This window comes from Solanum verrucosum, unplaced genomic scaffold (genome assembly GCF_900185275.1).
Source record: "Solanum verrucosum unplaced genomic scaffold, falcon-dt-bn FXZP01000022.1, whole genome shotgun sequence".
In the NCBI taxonomy this organism is placed as follows: domain Eukaryota; kingdom Viridiplantae; phylum Streptophyta; class Magnoliopsida; order Solanales; family Solanaceae; genus Solanum; species Solanum verrucosum.
The window spans coordinates 4004605-4025636 of NW_026020086.1; the positions used below are offsets into that span (position 1 = coordinate 4004605).

General features: G+C 34.1%; 1 pseudogene; it reads left to right on the plus strand.

The window, feature by feature from the left end:
• The first annotated feature begins 2909 nt into the window (after window positions 1–2909).
• Window positions 2910–11094, plus strand: LOC125824677 (eukaryotic translation initiation factor-like; annotated as a pseudogene).
• The last annotated feature ends 9938 nt before the right edge of the window (window positions 11095–21032 follow it).

Genomic DNA, 21032 nt, shown 5'->3' on the forward strand with positions numbered 1-21032 from the left:
TTAAGAATCTCTGTTAGGACATCAATCTGGCTCTCGTTGCCAGTTGTAGAGTTCAATTTTTATACACTCACAATGTAAAAGATTGTTTACACATGTATATACTACCTGCACCGGCGGAGCCACATGTATTTGTTAAATAATGACAAAAGTCTCACATCGGTGGTTAATGAGATGGGTGGACTCTTTATAAGGTTTGGGCAATCCTCCTCCCTTTGAGCTAGCTTTTGGGGTGTGAGTTAGTCCCAAGACCTCATTTAACATGGTATCAGAGCAGGGCCCGTCTCACCCGATGTTGGGGCCCCCAAAATCAAAATTGTCCACTCACCAGATACTAAGCACTGGACGTGAAGTTGGGTGTTAAAGAATGACAAAAGTCCCACATCGGTGGTTAATGAGATGGGTGGACTTCTTATAAGGCTTGGGCAATCCTCCTCCCTTTGAGCTAGTTTTTGGGGTGTGAGTTAGGCCCAAGACCTAATTTAACAGTATTCAAGGGGTGTCAATTGATATCTCTTCGTCGTAAAATTACACTGTCTAGCTAATATGGTTTTATGGTTTCACATATATGTTTCTCTGAGCTGAGGGTTTTTGGGGAACAACCTCTTTACCTCCACGAGCTAGGTTTCCAGACCCTACTTGTGTGATAACAATGTGTTTGTTGTTGTTGTATTTATCTGTTTCTCCTTTGTGGTTTTTCATTTGGTTGATTGACTCCATCAGATATTTATTATTCTGTAATCGATAATAACCGGGAAGTGTTTACAATGATGTGTGATATGTCTTTTTATTTACATCTTGTGTATGATATGAAGCTATATATATGTATCACTTCTTGATTTCAGAAACCTTTGTTTGTGAATCAGGGAGTACCTGATCCTACATTAATCAAAGCTAAATTTCCATGCCCAGCAGCTCGAAAAAGCAACTTTTCTACAAAGATTGTGTCTTTAAGACTGTGATGAGGTATTTTCCCCCTCTGTAACAGTTGTTCAATCTTCTCAATCTTAAAAGAACTTTGTTTCAAAAGTCAAAGCAGATTCTCTCTTGTGTCAACTCTAGTGTATGCAATAGCTTCAAAACACTTTCGAAGTTTGTTGTTTTGAAAGGTAGCAACAGTCTAGGATTGTTTTAAGAGTGTAGGTTGTGGTTTTTACATCCATTCGAGCCTCCACGTATTGCGTGATATTTATTTTGCTTTGCAGTCTGATAACTGAGTTGGAGTTCACTTGTGGAACAGAGAATGGCTGTTCCATATTATCAGAAAACTTAGTTAAAATTTAAGTTACACGAAAATGTTAGCGGTAGCTATCAAGTCTATCAATGTCGCTGTTATTTAGACTGTGGCATAAAACTTCACATGATGTGTCATCACGTGCCCGTGGACTGCTTGATTTGGAAGCTCTATTATTTGAAACTAACTAATATCGATTTGCAGTATACTTAACCAGACAACTCAGAAGAGTGATCTCCTCAAAGATCAACTGATAATATCCGGGATAACTAGTGCAGACACTCTAAAGGTTTGTCCTCACATATATACATATTTTTTGTTGTTGTTGTTTTCGGTTCAAATTTTCCATCGGTTCGCCTTGGAGATTTAACGTGTTTTCATCTTCACTCTAGGGTGTTGTTTCCTTAATATTTAACAAGGCTATACTGGAACCAACATTTTCCTCAATGTATGCCCAACTCTGTTCTGATCTCAATGAAAAGCTGCCTTCATTTCCTTCTGATGAACCTCGTGGAAAAGTGATCACGTTCAAACGCGTTCTATTAAATAACTGTCAGGAGGTATTTGAAAGTGCTCACAAACTGCGGGAAGAGGCGAGGCAAATGACAGCCCCTGAGCAGGAGTCAGAACGTAAGGACAAAGAATGGTTGATCAAATTGCGCTATCTTGGGAATATTAGATTTATTTGTGAGCTTTTTAAGCAACAAATTACCCCGGAAAAGATTGTTCATCACATTGTTCAGGTTGTTAATTGCTTACCTTTTGCTTAAGTCCTTTTGTTCCAAGCTGATTGATGGCTTTTAATTCCTTGAACTGTACAAATGATTGTCTTTGCTGGTATTTTATTAACAGGAGCTATTAGGACAAGATCGCAAAATTTGTCCGGAAGAGGAGAATGTTGAAGCCATTTGTCAGGTCTTCAACATCATCTGCGAGCAGCTTGATAAGAAAGAAAAATCAAGGTGCATCAACGATGTGTACTTTAGTCGGCTGAAGGAGCTTTCAACAAATCCTCAGTTGGGTCCACGGTTGAGGCTTATGGTTTGTGATGTGCTGGATTTACGTCCAAGTAACTTGGTCCGTAGGCGGGATGAAGTGACACATCATTGTTTCTTTCTTGGAGTTGTTATCTGTTCATGCCTAAAAATACTCTTATGATCTAATGTTCTTTCCTTTTTGCACAGGTGAAGGCAAAAACCATCACTTTTTTTAAAAAATAAATAAATATAAGCCATCACCATCACAGCTTAAAGCTATTAGGTGTGGGGGGTTTGGCTTGACCCCTACCATGTCTATAATTTCCAACATAAGTAACACAAAAACAGAGGGGGGCATGTACCTAACCTCTGGTGGAAATTAGGACATAAAAAAAGGGAAGGCAACAAACTTATAACCTTCCACTCAATAAGCAAAAAAGATACATTTGTCGTATCTTCTTCTTATGCAAGGTAGTTGCCACCTAACTAGTTGAAAGAGTACCCCTTCGCTTCTTTCGGGTGCTGTTGATAAGAGAAGTAGAAGGTACCATTTCCAGTCGATGAAGCTAATTTGGCCTGGAAGTCAGCCACCTTTTTGGCTTCTCTATAGGAATGTGAGATGCTCACTTCTGCCCCTTCCATAGCCTTCACATTAAGTTGTCAACATGTGCCAAGTAATATGAAACGGAGAGAGTAGAAGCATACAAATATGAGAAATGTTTGCCTTTTCATTTTTCCAGGTGAATTTGAAGTAAATGCTACTCATTGATGTTTAAGAGTTCAAGGCAGAAACAAAACCTTTCATTTTCTTTATATTTATATCTCAGAAATGCTTAAAAGGGATATTAGAGAGTTGTGATTGTGCTTTATTTAAGTCTTTTGCAAAGATTAACGCCTGCAGGTTTTACTATATGTTGCTAATGAACAAATTATTCCGGAGTCTGTTTATATCAGCAGTCAAATTCTTGATCATTATTCCACCATTTGTTTCGTGTTTCGGATTTTGCATTTCATCTTCAACTATGTTTTTGATTATCAACTCTCTTTACTTGGACTGTTTGTTAAATATGTATGTGTTTTCATCTTCAACCAAGGGTTAGGTTTTAATGTAATGCTTATTGTATTGTTTTGACTACATACATCCTTTTCTTCGCATCTCTCAAACTTTTTCTTTTGTAGTGGCAAGTGCTTTTTTGTTATCTCGAGTTTAAGACAATAATTGTGTATATGACATGAAACTATGCATCAGTACTTCTTGATCTCAGAAACCTTTATTTGTGAATCAGGGAGGACCTACTTCTACATTAATCAAAGCTGAGCTGCCATTCTCAACGGCTCGAAAAAGCAACTTTTCTGACAAAGATCATTTCTTTAAGACTGTGATGAGGTATTTTCCCCCTCTGTAACAATTATCCATTTACTTCAAAAAATACATGCTTGATTATGGTTCAATCCTCTCAATCTTAAAAGAACTTTGTTTCAAAAGTCGAAGCAGATTCTCTCGTGTCAACTCTAGTGAATGCAATAGCTTCAAAACACTTTTGAAGTTTGTTGTTTCAAACCAAAGTTAGCTTGAAAGGAAGCAACAGTCTAGGATTGTTATAAAGGGGCAAGTCCTTTGGATTGTGGGGTTAATCCACTTTGGCTTGGTGTTTTAGTGAAATTTTGTTGTAGTCTTATAAGAGTGTAGGTTGTGGTTTTTACATACATTCAAGCCTGAATGGTTTTCCACATATTGCGTGATATTTATTTTGCTTTGCAGTTTTTAAGTCTGATAACTGAGTTGGAGTTCACTTGTGGAACAGAGAATGGCTGTTCCATATATATTATCAGAAAACTTAGTTAAAATTTAAGTTACGCGAAAATGTTAGAGATAGCTATCAAGTCTATCAATGTCGTTGTTATTTAAACTGCATGTGGTATAAAACTTCACATGATGTGTCATCGCGTGCCCGTTGACTGCTTGATTTGGAAGTTCTATTATTTGAAACTAACTAATATTGATTTGCAGTATACTTAACCAGACAACTCAGAAGAGATTTGATCTCCTCAAAGATCAACTGATAATATCCGGGATAACTAGTGCAGACACTCTAAAGGTTTGTCCTCCCATATATACATATCTTTTTGTTGTTGTTTTCGGTTCAAATATTCCATTCGCCTTGGAGATTTAAAGTGTTTTCATCTTCACTCTAGGTTGTTGTTTCCTTGATATTTAACAAGGCTGTGTTGGAACCAACATTTTGCCCGATGTATGCCCAACTGTGTTCTGATCTCAATGAAAAGCTGCCTCCATTTCCCTCTGATGAACCTGGTGGCAAAGAGATTACGTTCAAGCACATTCTGTTGAATAACTGTCAGGAGGCATTTGAAGGTGCTCACAAACTACGAGAAGAGGCAAGGCAAATGACAGCGCCTGAGCAGGAGTCAGAACGTAAGGACAAAGAATGGTTGATCAAATTGCGCTATCTTGGGAATATTAGACTGATTTGTGAGCTTTTTAAGCAACAAATTATCCTGGAAAATATTGTTCATCACATTGTTCAGGTTGTTAATTGCTTACCTTTTGCTTAAGTCCTTTTGTTCCAAGTTGATTGATGGCTTTTAATTCCTTGAACTGTACAAATGATTGTCTTTGCTGGTTTTTTTATTAACAGGAGCTATTCGGACAAGATCGCAAAATTTGTCCGGAAGAGGAGAATGTTGAAGCCATTTGTCAGGTCTTCAACATCATCTGCGAGCAGCTTGATAAGAACGAAAAATCAAGGTGCATCAACGATGTGTACTTTAGTCGGCTGAAGGAGCTTTCAACAAATCCTCAGTTGGGTCCACGGCTGAGGCTTATGGTTTGTGATGTGCTGGATTTACGTCCAAGTAACTTGGTCTGTAGGCGGGATGAGGTGACACCTCATTGTTTCTATCTTGGAGTTGTTATCTGTTCATGCCTAAAAATACTCTTATGATCTAATGTTCTTTCCTTTTTGCACAGGTGAAGGCAAAAACCATCACTAAGATTCACTTAGAAGCAGGGAAGACCTTGGATTTGTGTCCTAGTTCCATTGCAAGCTTGAGAATTTCTCGTGGTCTTCTGGCTCAGCAGAGTTTGAGTCATGGTCCCTTACCTATCAATCGGCCAGGCACTAGTGATATGATGCCTGGAATGCTCGGAACTAGGAAGATGCTTGGTATGCCTTGGATGGACAATGACAACCGGGAAGTTCCTAGATCCTGTTTGTTGTGGCATTTTAATAATATTATACTTTTAATATTATTATACTTTGCTAAATGTCATTTGCTTTCTGCCTAATAACACATCATTAGGTGCTTTACTACCGTTAGACAGTTGATGACATTTGATGTCATCTTTATTATCATTTGGCTTAATTGCCATTACTTTGTTATAACGTTGCTGAGAACGTTGTAGTGGTTGTCCGTTTTGTGGTTTTCTGGCAGAAGATGTATGGTTCTCCATTATCTCATTTTTAATTCTTTCATTATTCTTGTAACCTTTGTAACTCCTAAAATCATTATCTTCACTATTTACTACATCATTATCTTTCTATTCATTGCTAGGAAGACTTCCTCTAGTATAAATAGTGGTGGTCTTCATTTGGTTTGGCATACATAACATATACAAGAAAATATAGAGTGCATAATGTTTGTCAAAAAGAGAGTTTTTATTAGTTGAAGGAAGGTGTTTCTTTTGTGGAGCTTTGGACTCAACTCTTGTTCAGAGTTGTTGAGTTATACTTTGTGAAGGTTGTTGTATTCTGGAGGGGACAAGTCAAGAAGACTACTGCTGGACCGGTGAAAACATTTGCTGCAGTGGGCTTGAATCTCCTTAAAGAGAGCGAGATATCCGCGCCTCAGCCTGAAGAGATTTATTTTCAATTGTAATCCTGTATTTTTGTTATCTTGTAAGTTTTCACTAACAATTTTAAGGAGATTCAACATGGCTACAATTGAAAAAAATGCAGATGTCAAGATGGGAGACCTTAACAAGTCATTTCGGTTCAATGGTAACCATTTTAAAAGATGGAAGGGCAAAGTACTTTTCTACTTAAGTCTTCTCAATGTTTCTTATGTGTTAACTGAGAAGAATCCTAATAAAGTTGATGACACTCCATGGATGATAATGAACTTATTTCTCATCATGAGAAAGTGGAAAAGTACGATGATGAAGAGGCAAAGGGCCAAGATGCACTTTTACAAAAAGAAGAGAGCAACATCACAACGAAGGTAAATTTAATTACTTCAAATAATGCTACTCTTGAAACTCAAAAAAATACTTCTTTGAAGCCTAAGAAGAAAAAATTTAAGAAAAATAATGGTAGACCTTCCAAGAAAAATAATGGTGAAAATAACCAAGCACAAAATCAACAAGTTCAAGATAAGGGACAGTGCTTTGTTTGTGGCAAGAGTGGGCATATTGCTCGATTTTGTAGATTCCAAAAGCGTGGTCCTAACCCTCAGGCAAACGTTACCGAAGAACCTTTTGTGGCGGTGATTACCGACATAAACATGATTGAGAGTGTTGATGGATGGTGGGCTGATTCTGGTGCAAACCGTCATGTCTGTTATGACAAAGACTGATTTAAAAAATATATATTCATTTTGAGGAGCCCAAAGCCATCATGCTTGGTGATGCTCACACTACTCAAGTGCTTGGAAAGGGAGATGTCAAATTGTGTTTTACTTCTGGAAGAGTATTAACTTTGAAAGATGTACTCTATACTCCTTCAATGAGAAAAAATTTGATGTCTAGTTTTCTTCTTAATAAAGTAGGCTTTAAACAAATTATTGAATTTGATCAATATGTAATTGTGAAGAAGGATATTTTTGTGGGAAAGGGGTATGCTTGTGATGAGATGTTCAAATTGAATGTAGAAGTGAATAAAGCTTCTACTTCTGTTTATATGCTTTCTTCTACCAATTTTTGGCATGCTCGTTTGTGTCATATTAATGATCGTTATGTTGGAATCATGAGTAGTTTAGGATTAATTCCAATTATTAAAAAGAATTTTGAAAAGTGTGAGGCTTGTAGTAAAGCCAAAATCACTGAAAGGCCTCATTTTCAAGTTGAAAGAAAAACTGATTTGTTAGAATTAGTTCATACTGATATAATTGTGAACTTCGTGAAATTTTAACTCGTGGAGGTAATAGATATTTTATCACTTTCATTGATGATTTTTATAAGTTTACATATGTTTACTTGATGAAAAATAAAAGTGATGCTTTTCAAAATTTCAAAACTTATCTCCATGAGGTTGAAAATCAGTTTGGAAGAAAAATAAAAAGAATTAGAAGTGATAGAGGCCGTGAATATGAGTCAAATGAGTTTAATTCTTTTGTTAGATCATTGGGAATAATTCATGAAACTACTCCTCCTTACTCTCCTTCATCTAATGGAGTAGCGGAAAGGAAAAATAAAACTTTGATTGAATTGACTAATGTCATGCTTATTGAGGCACATGCACCTTTAAATTTTTGGGGTGAAGCTATTTTAACTGTTTGTTATGTGTTGAATCGTGTGCCTCATAAAAAATCTAAATTGACACCTTTTGAATTGTGGAAAGGTTACAAGCCAAGTTTGGAGTTGTCTAGCCTTTGTGAGCCTAATGGATCCCAAGATTACAAAATTGGGTAAGAAAGTTACTACTTGTGCTTTTCTTGGTTATGCTTCAAATAGTACAGCCTATGGATTTTTTAATCTTGAAGATAATATTGTGATAGAATCAGGTAATGCTATTTTTCATGAAAATAAGTTTCCTTTTGATTCTAAAAATAGTGGGAGTTAAAGGATTGAACAAAATATTTTGTCACTACCTATTTCTTCTACTTCTACTTTGAAAAATAAAGAAGTCAATGATTTTGAGTTAAGAAGAAGTAAAAGAGATGGAGTAGAAAAATATTTTGGTCTTGATTTTTATGTGTTTAATGTTGGAGATGACCCTCTCACTTTGAAAGAAGCATTATCTTCACATGATTTTATATTTTGGAAAGAGGCTGTAAATGATGAAATGGAATCTCTAATTTCTAATAAAACTTGGAAGTTAGTTGATTTACCACCGGGTTGTAAAACTATTGGTTACAAATGGGTCTTAAGAAAAAAAGTTGAAACCAGATGGATCTATTGATAAATACAAGGCTAGACTAGTTGCAAAAGGTTTTAAACAACTAGAAGGCCTATAATTTTTTGATACGTTTTCACCGGTAACAAGAATTACATCCATAAGACTTTTAATTGCTATGGCTGCAATTTTTGATTTGCAAATTCATCAAATTGATGTAAAAACTGTTTTTTTAAATGGAGACCTAAATGAGGAAATTTATATGAATCAACCCGAGTCTTTTGTGGAAGCAGGCCAAGAAAGCAAAATATGTAAACTTACTAAATCACTATATGGCTTGAAACAGGCACCTAAGCAATGGCATGAAAAGTTTGATTCTTGCATGATTGAAAATGGTTTTAAAACAAATGAGTGTGATAAGTGTATATATCATAAGTCTTGGAATAATTCACATGTGATTATTTGCCTATATGTTGATGATTTATTGATCTTTGGCTCTAACATGAATGTTATTGATGAAGCTAAAAATATTCTTAGAAGCCATTTTGATATGAAAGATCTTGGTGAGGCAAATTTTATTCTTGGAATAAAAATAACAAGAACATGTGATGGAATTTTCATTGACCAGTCACATTATGTTGAGAAAATTTTTAAAAAATATAACTTTCTTGATTGCAAGCATGTTGCTACTCCTTTTGATTCAAATGTTCACTTATTTCCTGTTGAAAGTGAAAATGACGTAATAAGTCAAAAGGAATATGCTAACATAATCAGAAGTTTGAGATATGTGACTGATTGTACTAGGCCTGATATTGCATATGCAGTAGGAGTACTTGGCAGGTTTACAAGCAAGCCAGGTAATGAACATTGGCATGTTGTAACAAGAGTTATGAGATATTTAATTGGAACGAAAAATTGTGGTTTGTTCTATAAAAAATATCCTGTTGTACTTGAAGGCTTTTGTGATGCAGATTGGAACACTTTATCAGGTGATTCATGTTCTACCATTGGTTATGTCTTTACTTTAGGTGGTGGTGCTGTTTGTTGGAGATAAAAAAAAAGCAAACTATAATTGCTAACTCTATCATGGAGGATGAACTAATTGTTTTAGCTTCAGCTAGTGAGGAAGCGAATTGGTTAAGAGATTTATTATTTCAAATACCTTATTTTGAAAAACCAATTCCTCCTATTTTAATTCATTGTGATAGCGCCGCTGCGATTAGTAGAGTTCAAAACCGTTATTACAACGGTAAATCCAGACCTATAAGGAGGAAACACAGTAATGTAAGATCATATTTGACAAATGGTACCATTAATGTTGATTATGTCAAATCTTGTGATAATCTTGCAGATCCTCTTACTAAGGCATTAACAAGAGAAAAGGTCTGGAGCACATCGAGGAGGATGGGATTGAAGCCTACAAATCCTTGAGTCATATATGAGGAAACCCAACCTGGGGACTAGAGATCCTATAACCAGGTTCAAAGGGAAAAACTAATCATATGATGTTTGTTGTGAAAAAAATGCACTATCTTTTTGTTTTCCCTCCCTATGATGTGAGTGCATTGTTTCCTGTAGTTTGTGAAGGTTGAGTTGATAAAACTCTTAATGAATATCTGTAGCCAGTATGGGTGGAGTGTTAAGCTTACAGGAGCACTTTCGACAGATTTCACCTATGTGATGTGTGGAAGTAGGTCGCTTCCTATGAGAATTGGGCTTATTCTCAAAAGCACTCATGAAACCGGGATAGCACATGGCCATAACGTGCTGGCTTTAAAGCTCATGTCAACACCTTGATTATTATGTGTGAGCAGTCATAGTTCAAGTCTGAGACCACTACGACTCTGGAGTAAAAATTATTGTTTCACTAAGTGGAGGTTCAATGCAGAGCACACCTTCATTATGCATAGTAGTCTTCCTTCAGCTGATATACTCTCTTGTCTAATACTTAAAATGAGTGAGGGATTGTTGTGGCATTTTAATAATATTATACTTTTAATATTATTATACTTTGCTAAATGTCATTTGCTTTCTGCCTAATAACACATCATTAGGTGCTTTACTACCGTTAGACAGTTGATGACATTCGATGTCATCTTTATTATCATTTGGCTTAATTGCCATTACTTTGTTATAACGTTGCTGAGAACGTTGTAGTGGTTGTCCGTTTTGTGGTTTTCTGGCAGAAGATGTAATGGTTCTCCATTATCTCATTCTTAATTCCTTCATTATTCTTGTAACCTTTGTAACTCCTAAGACCATTATCTTCACTATTTACTACACTATTATCTTCCTATTCATTGCTAGGAAGACTTCCTCTAGTATAAATAGTGGTGGTGTTCATTTGGTTTGGCATACATAACATACACAAGAAAATATAGAGTGCATAAGGTTTGTCAAAAAGAGAGTTCTTATTAGTTGAAGGGGGGTGTTTATTTTGTGGAGCTTTGGACTCAACTCTTGTCCAGAGTTGTTGAGTTATACTTTGTGAAGGATGTTGTATCCTGGAGAGGACAAGTCAAGAGGACTACTGCTGGACCGGTGAAAACATTTGCTGCAGTGGGCTTGAATCTCCTTAAAGAGAGCGAGATATCCGCGCCTCAGCCTGAAGAGATTTATTTTCAATTGTAATCCTGTATTTTTATTATCTTGTAAGTTTTCACTAACACTGCTCTATATGCTGAGAGGTAATGGGCCACTGGTTCAGCCAGGTGGATGAGGTCAGCTACCATTGGTTAGTAAGTTGCCCTCATTGAGCACAAAACTTCTGCCTCCGCGTTTGTCTATGATGCCTGATATGTATGGTATTGGATAACAACAAATGGGTTGTTCCTATATCCCGGTTAATGCCTAGAGGGCAGAGGTAGATTCAGGATTTGAATGTTACAAGTGTTATTTTTGTGGTGGATCTATCATTTGTTTGTGTTAAATATATGATGATTGTTTGGTCTATTCACTCTACTTTGGGATTTTGTTCGATTTCTTGTCTTTTTAGTTTCATATTAGACGAGTCACAAAAAAAAATTGTGTTTATATTGAAAGGAAAGTACTCCTTTCGTTTCGATTTGTTTTTCTTGTTTTGACTCGACATGAAGTTTAAGAAAGTTTTGCATCTTGTTGAGTTTCAGAGTTGCCAAAAATCTATCTTATAACTAATCTCTATAGTACTAATACCTTCATAATTAATTTATGCATTACTAATACCTACGTAACTAATTCATGTACTACTAATACGGACATTACTCTAACAAGTAACCAAACAGCCCCTTAATATTAATATCTAACGGCACATATAAAGTAAATCACTTAGCCCTTTACTGTTAAGATTTTGAACGAATTAATTACTCACCCGTTCCAAAATAAGTGTAGCTTTAATTTAAAAAAATTATCATAAAATAAGTATTGCTTTAGGAATTCAAGTAAGATAATAGTAATTGTTTCTAACTATATCCTTCTATTAAAGAAAAAACTCTTTATAATATACTCAATTCTCATGCAACATGTAGCTTAATAAACTATACCTTGTGTTTATAATGGGGTGAAATGAGCTAAAACACACTTATTTTGAGACGGAGGAAGTAATAGTTGAATTACATGCACTTTATTCTAATAAGGGGAGTCTGGAGCAATAGTTAAGTTGTCTAAATGTGTCAAGTAATATGAAACGGAGAGAGTAGAAGCATACGAATATGAGAAATGTTTGCCTTTTCATTTTTCCAGGTGAACTTGAAGTAAATGCTACTCATTGATGTTTAAGAGTTCAAGGCAGAAACAAAACCTTTCATTTTCTTTATATTTATATCTCAGAAATGCTCAAAAGGGATATTAGAGAGTTGTGATTGTGATTTATTTAAGTCTTTTGTAAAGATTGACACCTGCAGGATTTTACTATGTTGCTAGTGAACAAATTATTCCGGAGTCTGTTTATATCATCTGTCAAATTCTTGATCATTTTGTTTTGTGTTTCGGATTTTGCATTTCATCTTCAACTATGTTTTTGATTATCAACTCTCTTTACTTGGACTCTTTTGTAAATATGTATGTGTTGTTGATGTTTGTTTACATTTGTTGTTACTCAAAAACGTCTTTGTTTGTTTGTTGAGTTTCAATTCAATTACGATATGTGTCTTCCTTATGTTTTTTAGGTGGTTAACATTTCCAATCATATTCTTAAAATCAAAGAAGAAGTTGAAGCTGAACTGTTTGGTGAAAATCCTCGTCGATATCATGTAGATATCAATGTGAGTATTTGTAGTAAAATGGATATGCCTTTTTTTATTGTTGAAATTTGATATATAGGAACTTCCTTTATAATATGTGTCTTGATGACTATTCTTTTATCATTGTAGACTACTGGAGACTCTCGTTTTGAGGTCGCGTTAGGTATACTCAAGATCAGTTGCTGCAACTCAGGAACAATATTCTTAAACTCAAACAAGAAGTTGAAGCTGAACTATTTGGTCAGGATGCCAATCGAGGAGGTCTTGCCGATACCAATGTGAGTACCTGATAATTATATCCCAACAACAATAACATACCAAGTGTAATAGGAGGAAAGTGGAGTCTACGGAGACCTTACCCTCACTTCGTAGAGATAGAGAGGTCGTTTCTGATACCCCTATCACCCGATAATTAGATGATGACAGGAAAAACCAAGGGGGATTAATTGTTGGTTATTTTAGTTATTTGTCCAAGAAAAAAAAAACTTTTCCATTTCAAAAAGGTGTTTCCTTTTTTATTTTATTTGTTACTTTCTTATAGTCTACACTTTCAGTAGCCACAAGACTCAGAGTCGTTGTTCTGAGCCAGACACCGATGACCAACTTAGTAAGTTTGGCGCAGTTCTCTGCCCCAGTTGAGGACAGATCCTTGGACCCTCTCCGAGAAAACAGTGAATTTGATGCCAGAATCTACTCTAGATAGCAGGAAGTCGATGAATATGATGTGCAAGAACAACTTAGCTCACAGGTTGCAAGAACTCAAAAGTGACTTTTTGTTATCTCGAGTTTACGACAATAATTGTGTATATGACATGAAACTATGCATCAGTTCTTGATCTCAGAAACCTTTGTTTGTGAATCAGGGAGGACCTGCTTCTACATTAATCAAAGCTGAGCTGCCATTCTCAACGGCTCGAAGAAGCAAAGATTGTGTCTTGAAGACTGTCAAAGGGTTAGTATACAAGAGGTTCTGTCTCCCTTTGTGTGTGTGAGAGACATTAAGTAATGATGCATGTGTACAAAAGATCTATTATTAGAGAAATGATAATTCTCTTAAAGTGGTATCTGGGGATGCCGGTAGAGTGTACACAGATCTTACCGCTACCTCTGAGTTAGAGAAACTGTTTCTGATAGATCCTCGGATCCTGGAAAAACAACAGATAGTAACAAAACTGAAACTACAACAAAACAATACGATAATCTATTATGGCATTATTTGAAAATGTGGATTTTGTCCAACACAATGATACTAACTTCTATTGCTTTGTAGTATGTTCAACAACCCGACTCTGAAGAAACTTGTTCTCCTCAAAGGTCAACTGATAGATTCAGGGATAACTAGTGCAGACACTCTAAAGGTCTGTACACATCTCTCTTCGTTATCCGTCTTGGAGATTTAATGTGACAGAGCTCAAAAGTGCTTTCCTTTTAGAGCGAAAGAAAAAAGATGTTTAGATTTTTTGTCCGTCTCCTTTACCTATCAAAGATTCTGTTAACATATTGCAGATCACACTGTGGATCTATGTCTTCATGATAGATTGTATTTTCCTCGTAAAGAAATCATTCGTTGTTTTATCTTCACTCCAGGGTATTGTTTCCTTGATATTCGACAATGCTGTACTGGAACCAACTTTTTGCCCTATGTATGCCCAGCTGTGTTGTGATCTTAATGAAATGCTGCCTTCATTTCTTTCTAATGAACATGGTGGTGAATCGACTACGTTCAAATGTGTTCTATGGAATAACTGTCAGGAGGCAATTGAAGGTACTTACAAACTTGGAGAAGATATGAGGCGAATGAGCAGGATTCAGAACGTATGGACAAGGAGATCAAGTTTATCAAATCGCGTACTCTTGGAGAGCTTTTTAAGCTAAATATGGTCCCCAAATGGATTATTCATTATATAGTTCTGGTTGATAATTAATCTCTTGCTTTTGTTCAAATTGCGTACTCTTTGGCTCTTTGAAGAGACTCTCAACAAATCCTCAGTTAGCTCAACGTCTAAGGCTTATGGTTTGTGATCTGCTGGATTTACGCGCAAATAATTGGATCCCTAAGCCAATTTTGATCCTCTGAAAATTGTTACAAGCTAAACCAAACTAGTCATTTTTCTAACACATCCATTATTTATCAGTTAGCTCCACGTCTAAGGTGTATGGTTCGTGATCATGTACTGGTTTTACGTGCCAATAACTGGTTCCCTAAGCCTATTTTAGTTCCTTGATCCTCTGAAAATACTTGCTCTTATACTTGTCTGTTGTGTTGTTTCAAATGCAGTATCAGTTTTGTCTAATAAAAGTCTGAATTCTTGAGAAGTTAAATTATTTTTGCTCTTGGACACACTTGCTCAAGTTATCTGAGACGGATCTGGTGTGTCATAAGGGATTTGCCTTTTCTATTGACTCCTGCGGATTGTAAGAATGAAGGAGTAGTAGGGACCTAACTTTCATCTGTCTGCTAAAATGTAACGTTTTACTTTTTGTCATTGAGAATCGGTTTGGTATAGTGGGAATGAGTTTAACTACTTAATTACACGTCACATAATTAGATTGGTATTCGCGATATTGTCTTGAGAATTTTCATTGTTTATAGTTGTGTATTGGAAGCTTTCAAGAATCACTTGACGGTTTTTATTGAGTGAAACAAGAAATAATTTATTTGCCAAAATTCCTTTTGAAATATGAGCAAACAAAAGGTATAAAGCAAAAGCATTTAATTTGAAATATGACACTAGATTTTGCAAAAATGGTGCATTAAATTATTCCATTGTCTATCTAAAATCTCCTTTTTTTCTATAAGATTGTTTGGAATCAATTCCTTCCTTCCTTTTCATGACCTTATCTTATTGACAAAACAATCTTTATTCTTAGAATTAAATTAAAAAAATTATTAACTTCGTTGATAAAACATTTACACATACCTTTATGTGACATTATTTTCTTTATTTGAAAACAATTTGATTTTAAACTTCTTATTTTATACTTGACGAGATGATCTTAAAATTACTGTACAAATATCATAACATGTTTACAAATTTCAAGTTTTTTTTCTTCTTAATTTTTTATATTTAGTCAAACAGATTTATATATAGTGAAATATAATGAGTTACTATATGATAATTCCTTTAAATATCTAGTAATTTTTTTTATAAAAAAAAATCCTGATCCAGCAATCTTTATGACTAAGCCAATTTGATTTGTAAAATGAGAATTAGATTCTACAAAAAAGGTTCCATATATTATGCTTTTAGTTCCACCACACATGTGTATTATGGCTTGGGTTTTTTTTTTTTTTTTTTGGTAATTTTATTCATTTTCACTACTTTTCATTTTCAAATTAAAACTGCCCCTAAATTTTAATTTAAAGTCCAATTGGTTCCAACAAATATGTAATCCCACGGGTGACTTCCGGAGAGGATAGAGTGTACACATATTTTCTTCCTTGTTTGTGGAGAACTGAAGATAAAGAGGTTATTTTCAAAAGATTCTCAGCTCAAATAATGTATATCAAAGCAATTTTTAAAAAAAGAAATAAATTACAAGAGTATGTAAAGCAGACATACAAATAATGGAGAAATCAGTACCTAGCATACCAAAAATGGAACGATAACAACGACAAAATATCGTGATAACAAAAGCAAAGAAACAATAGATAATAACAGAAATCGAAGGACAAGAAACTACGAATACGACACATTAAGTCTATACCGCGTAAAGCAAGACATTGTGTTTCCCCAAACTAGCACATTGGCTGCACTTGAACTTTTTTTTTCTTGATTTTCCACTCATTTGATACTCACATTAGAGTTCGATTAAACTTGATTTCATATGCCGAAAAGTTTCATATTAAAAATAAAGTATCCCCTAATAAAAGGTTTGCATACCCAAGGCTCGTATTCGAGACTTCTGATTAAAGATAATGAAACATTTACCTCTACCACAACTTTGGTTCGTTAGATATATTCTTTGCCAATCTTTAATGATTCTTTGCACAATTGAATACAAATTATTATAAATAGCCCTAAAACACTTCCCTAACTCTTAGGTAAAACAAATTTCACAACAATAAACGCCATGAAAATTCTTGTATTAGTTTCATGGCTTTGCCTCATTATATTCTTGAAAACTTTGCCATACTCATCTTGCACCTTCATCCCAAAATCCACAAATAATGAACTCATCTTGCAAAATGAAAACAAGGAAAAGAGTAAGTAATTTTGGTCTCCAATTTTCATCTATCTAGAACAAATGATACGTAACGTAGCTACTATGTAACAAGTTCAATTATACGTACTGACAGTGTATATAACTTAAATATTTTATTTGAAATTGTTTGTAGTTGCAAATGATACATTAATGCTTGACTCAATAAGTACAAAGAGCAACAAGGTTGAAGATAAACATATTCATAAAATTGTTCATCAAAGAAGAGGAGCTTATGGTGGACCAGACCTTCTTAGAAAGGGACCTAAAAAAAATGGAGCCAATAATTACAAATATGAAAGGCCAATTTTAATGTCTTCTTTGTTATTTTCTCTTTTAATTGCCTTCACTCTCTAAGTTTTGGAATTAACAGTGTGATTAGTCGAGAGTCTATCAAAAATAGTTTCTCTATTTCATAAGATAGGAGTAACAGTGTGTATACAGTATCCTCCTAAGAACTAACTTGTGTAATTTCATAGAGTATGTTGCTGTTGAAACACGATTGGCTTCTCTCTTGTGCCCCTTTTAAGTTTTTATATACTCGTTTTATTTTGTTTGTTTATTGAGCATATGACCTTTTTCTCCCCTAAAAATGGTATTTGAAAGTTGAACCACATATTTCGAATGTTATTTATTATCGCTATATAATGTATTATTTTATATCGTAATGTATTTGTAGAGTTATTATAACAATATATAGATTGAATTATTTATCAGCGCTTAATAATGATTTTCTTACTTTATGTTTGACTGTATTTTATTGTACAATAACTGATGAGTTTACTAAAGATAATCTTAATTAAATATTATCTAATTTATCAATAAAAAAAAATAAAAAAAATGACTAGTTGGAGAATAAGGACCGTCAGATCAAGAGCATGAAGGCTATAACATAAAAGTAGACTTGTATAAGATAGGCTTGTCTTAAATTCATTATAGAAATAGAGGTAGCTCAAATTATATAAATAAGGGTAGCTCCATTATAACATTTGGTTATAATTTTGTGAGCAAAGTAATAAAAGAAATTAAATGGCTACCTCATTTTTTACATATGTTCTTTTCTCCATCCTCTTCACATCTACACTTGTGAAGGGAGATTTAGTCACCGATGTTTGCATCAAGACGCCCGTTCCTTCTTTATGTGAGAAACTTTTACGATCAGACCCTCGTTCCAAAACTGCAGATCTTGAAACCCTAGGCACAATCGTGTTCAACATGACTTCGGACCTCATAACATCAACATCAACTATGGTGGAGTTTCTCCATGATAACGCGACGAGCACGGAAATGAGAGAACTATTCCGTTTTTGTTCGTCGTATTATGCATATGTAGAGGTATGTACAGAAAATGCGATCGGCTATTATAAGGACAAAAATTACGGACAAGTAGTCAATTTTATGACTAAATCGATCGATGAAGTGCGTTTATGTGACAAGAGCCTTCGATACAAAGATGAAAATAAGAATCTTAAACAAGCTAGTTTGTCATTGCAACAATATTTTATTGCTATTATTGTTATAGTCATTCGTCTCTAGACTATGAACCTATAAAAGTTTGTAATATATGATCTTGTTAGTGTTTCTACTTGTTGTTATGGTCTCTTTTTAATCATTTTATCGAGAAAAAAATTCTCTATCTTTTCAAGATAGAAGTAAAATTTGTGTGCACTTTATCCTCCCCAAACACCCTACTTGCGAGATTATACTAATTTTATTATTATTGTTGTGAGGGTTATTATATATAATATAATCAAATTAATCTAGTATAAGCTTTTTATGTTTATGTTAATTTCTTGTTGCTTGTCATCTTCTCTAGTTCTTAAAAAAATTAATGTTTGATTAGATTAGAGCATGGGCCTAAGATAATCTTTGACCATCCTTTGATTTTTCCTTATCTGTAGGTTCAGTCAACAATGAATTTATGTTACATACACAAGGTAAATATTTTTGGCCCAATTACTTAAGAGAAAATTATGAGAAATGGCAAACAACTAGAGTATATTATGTAATATAGCTAGAGTTTCGATTAATTTTAATTTGTAGCTATAGTTTTGGGAAATTTTGCTTTTTGATTTTCTGATTGTATAAATTCAGAATTTGTATATTGGCAAGCGAAATATACAAAAAAAGTTTTGAAAAATTTCTAAATGTATAAATACAAAATTTGTATATACTTACCTTGTTTGTGTATTCACAAGTCAAATATACAAACGCTATACAAAAGAAAACTAGGACACTCACAAAGTTAAGATACTTTTTTAAAAATTCGAAACAACTTTAGTGATGACTTTATTTCTCTTCTCTTAAAGAAAACATATATCAAAAACCTCACCTAACCTCCACCCACAAATCAAAATGGTTCTTATGAATTAATGTTTATTTCTTTGAGTCCAAAAAATCCATCAAGTTACCCAATAAAAATAATAATTTACTCACAAATACCATTTGAGTATTAAAAAAATGATGGTAATGTCCACTACAAGAAAACTGTAAATTACATGGAGATTTTCCTGAGGATTAGTATAAAAATCCGTAGAAAACTTATTTTCCTACAAATTTTCATACTAATTTCCAGGAAAATCCGATGTAATTCACACCTTTCTTGTAGTGGTCAGAACTCAAAAATATATCTACAAACCTGTTCATTTGAATTTGACTTCTATAAACATTCACCAAAAATGGTCCTTTTCTCTTGTGTCCTTTCTTGTTTATTTTATTTTTATGATTGTTTCGTCGTTGATTAGAGTTATGATAGGTATTTGCTTGATCAGAAAATTTGTGACTATATTCTTTGGGTGCAATTCATGAGACGAGCTCGGTCAATCCTTTATTCAGTGGCGTAGTCACAGCCATAATTGGACACCCTTCGTCGGAAAATTACGTTGTATATATATGTCAAATTCTACATTTAAATGATATATATTTAAAGTTGGACACCCTTGACAAGAGCAATGCTTTTGGTGCAGTGATAATGGGTGTCCATTTGAATGAAGTAGTTTCGTGATCGAACCCACAAATAGCATAATATTTTTATTTTGACAGCCGCACACCTTGGACACCCATGATAAAAAATTTGGCTCCGCCACAACCTTTATTGTTGCTAGGCCGTCTCAAAGGATAGTTATATAGATATTAATAATGTAGGGATGTATAAAATTTATGTTGCTCGAACTCTTTAGAAACGTTGACAGATGTGTATCGGATCCTCCAAAAATAGTGTATTTTTAGAGGATTTCACACATATGCGATAACAATTTTGGAGAGTTCAAACAACTTAACATAAAATTATAATAAAAAAATTGACTCCCAAGTCATGACTTTAAGTTTTACTAAAAGACAAAGTTGAAAGAAGAATTTTAATTCAAAGACCAATTGGTTCCAACAACATGTAATCCCACATAAGGATGGAGTGTAAGCAAATTTCTTCCAATTTTTGGAGATAAAGAGATGAAATAATATATATCAAAGTAATTTTAAAAAATATTAACTACAAGAGTATCTGAGTATGTAAAGCAGACGTACCAAATAATAGAGAAATCAGTATTACCTAGCATATGAAACAAAAGGAACAATAAAACCAACAAAATATTGCAATAACAAAAGCAAAGAAACAATAGACAATAAAAACACATTGAAGGATAAGAAACTACAAATACGACATATTAAGTCTATACCGTTAGTAGGAGAATGAGGACCGTCAAATCAAGAGCATGAAGGCTATAACATAAAAGTAGGTTTGTATAAGGCTATTATATGTATTGACTCTTGCAATATTTGAACAGACATTTCAACAACCACAGAACACGAACGCACCTCAATGGATTGTAATGTATAAATGTTCCCTATTTCACGAGGCACATTCTCTATGGAGTAACTATGTTCTAGAAAAGTATTATACATCACAATTTTTTCTATATCAATATGATGAAATAATACATGTTAAAATGTTAGTCAAAACTCATATTGTTCGACTCTAAAACATAGAAATTATGACAACTAAAATAAAGCAGAGGGAATATTTATAGTCTTTTAAAATATTTTTTTGAAAATTTGGGACAATTTCAATGGTGACTTTATGTTTTTTCTCCTAAAGAAAACATTAATAAAAAACCTCACCTAACCTCACACCACAAATCAAAATGGTTCTTATGATTTAATGTTTTAATTTACTCACAAGTAAAATTTGAGTATTAAAAAAAAAGTTGGTAATGTCACAAGTACCATTTGAGTTTTACTTTTTATAAACATTCACCAAAATTGGTCCTTTTCTCTTGTGTCCTTTCTTGTTTATTATAATTTTACAAGAGTTATGGTAGGTATTTGCTTGATC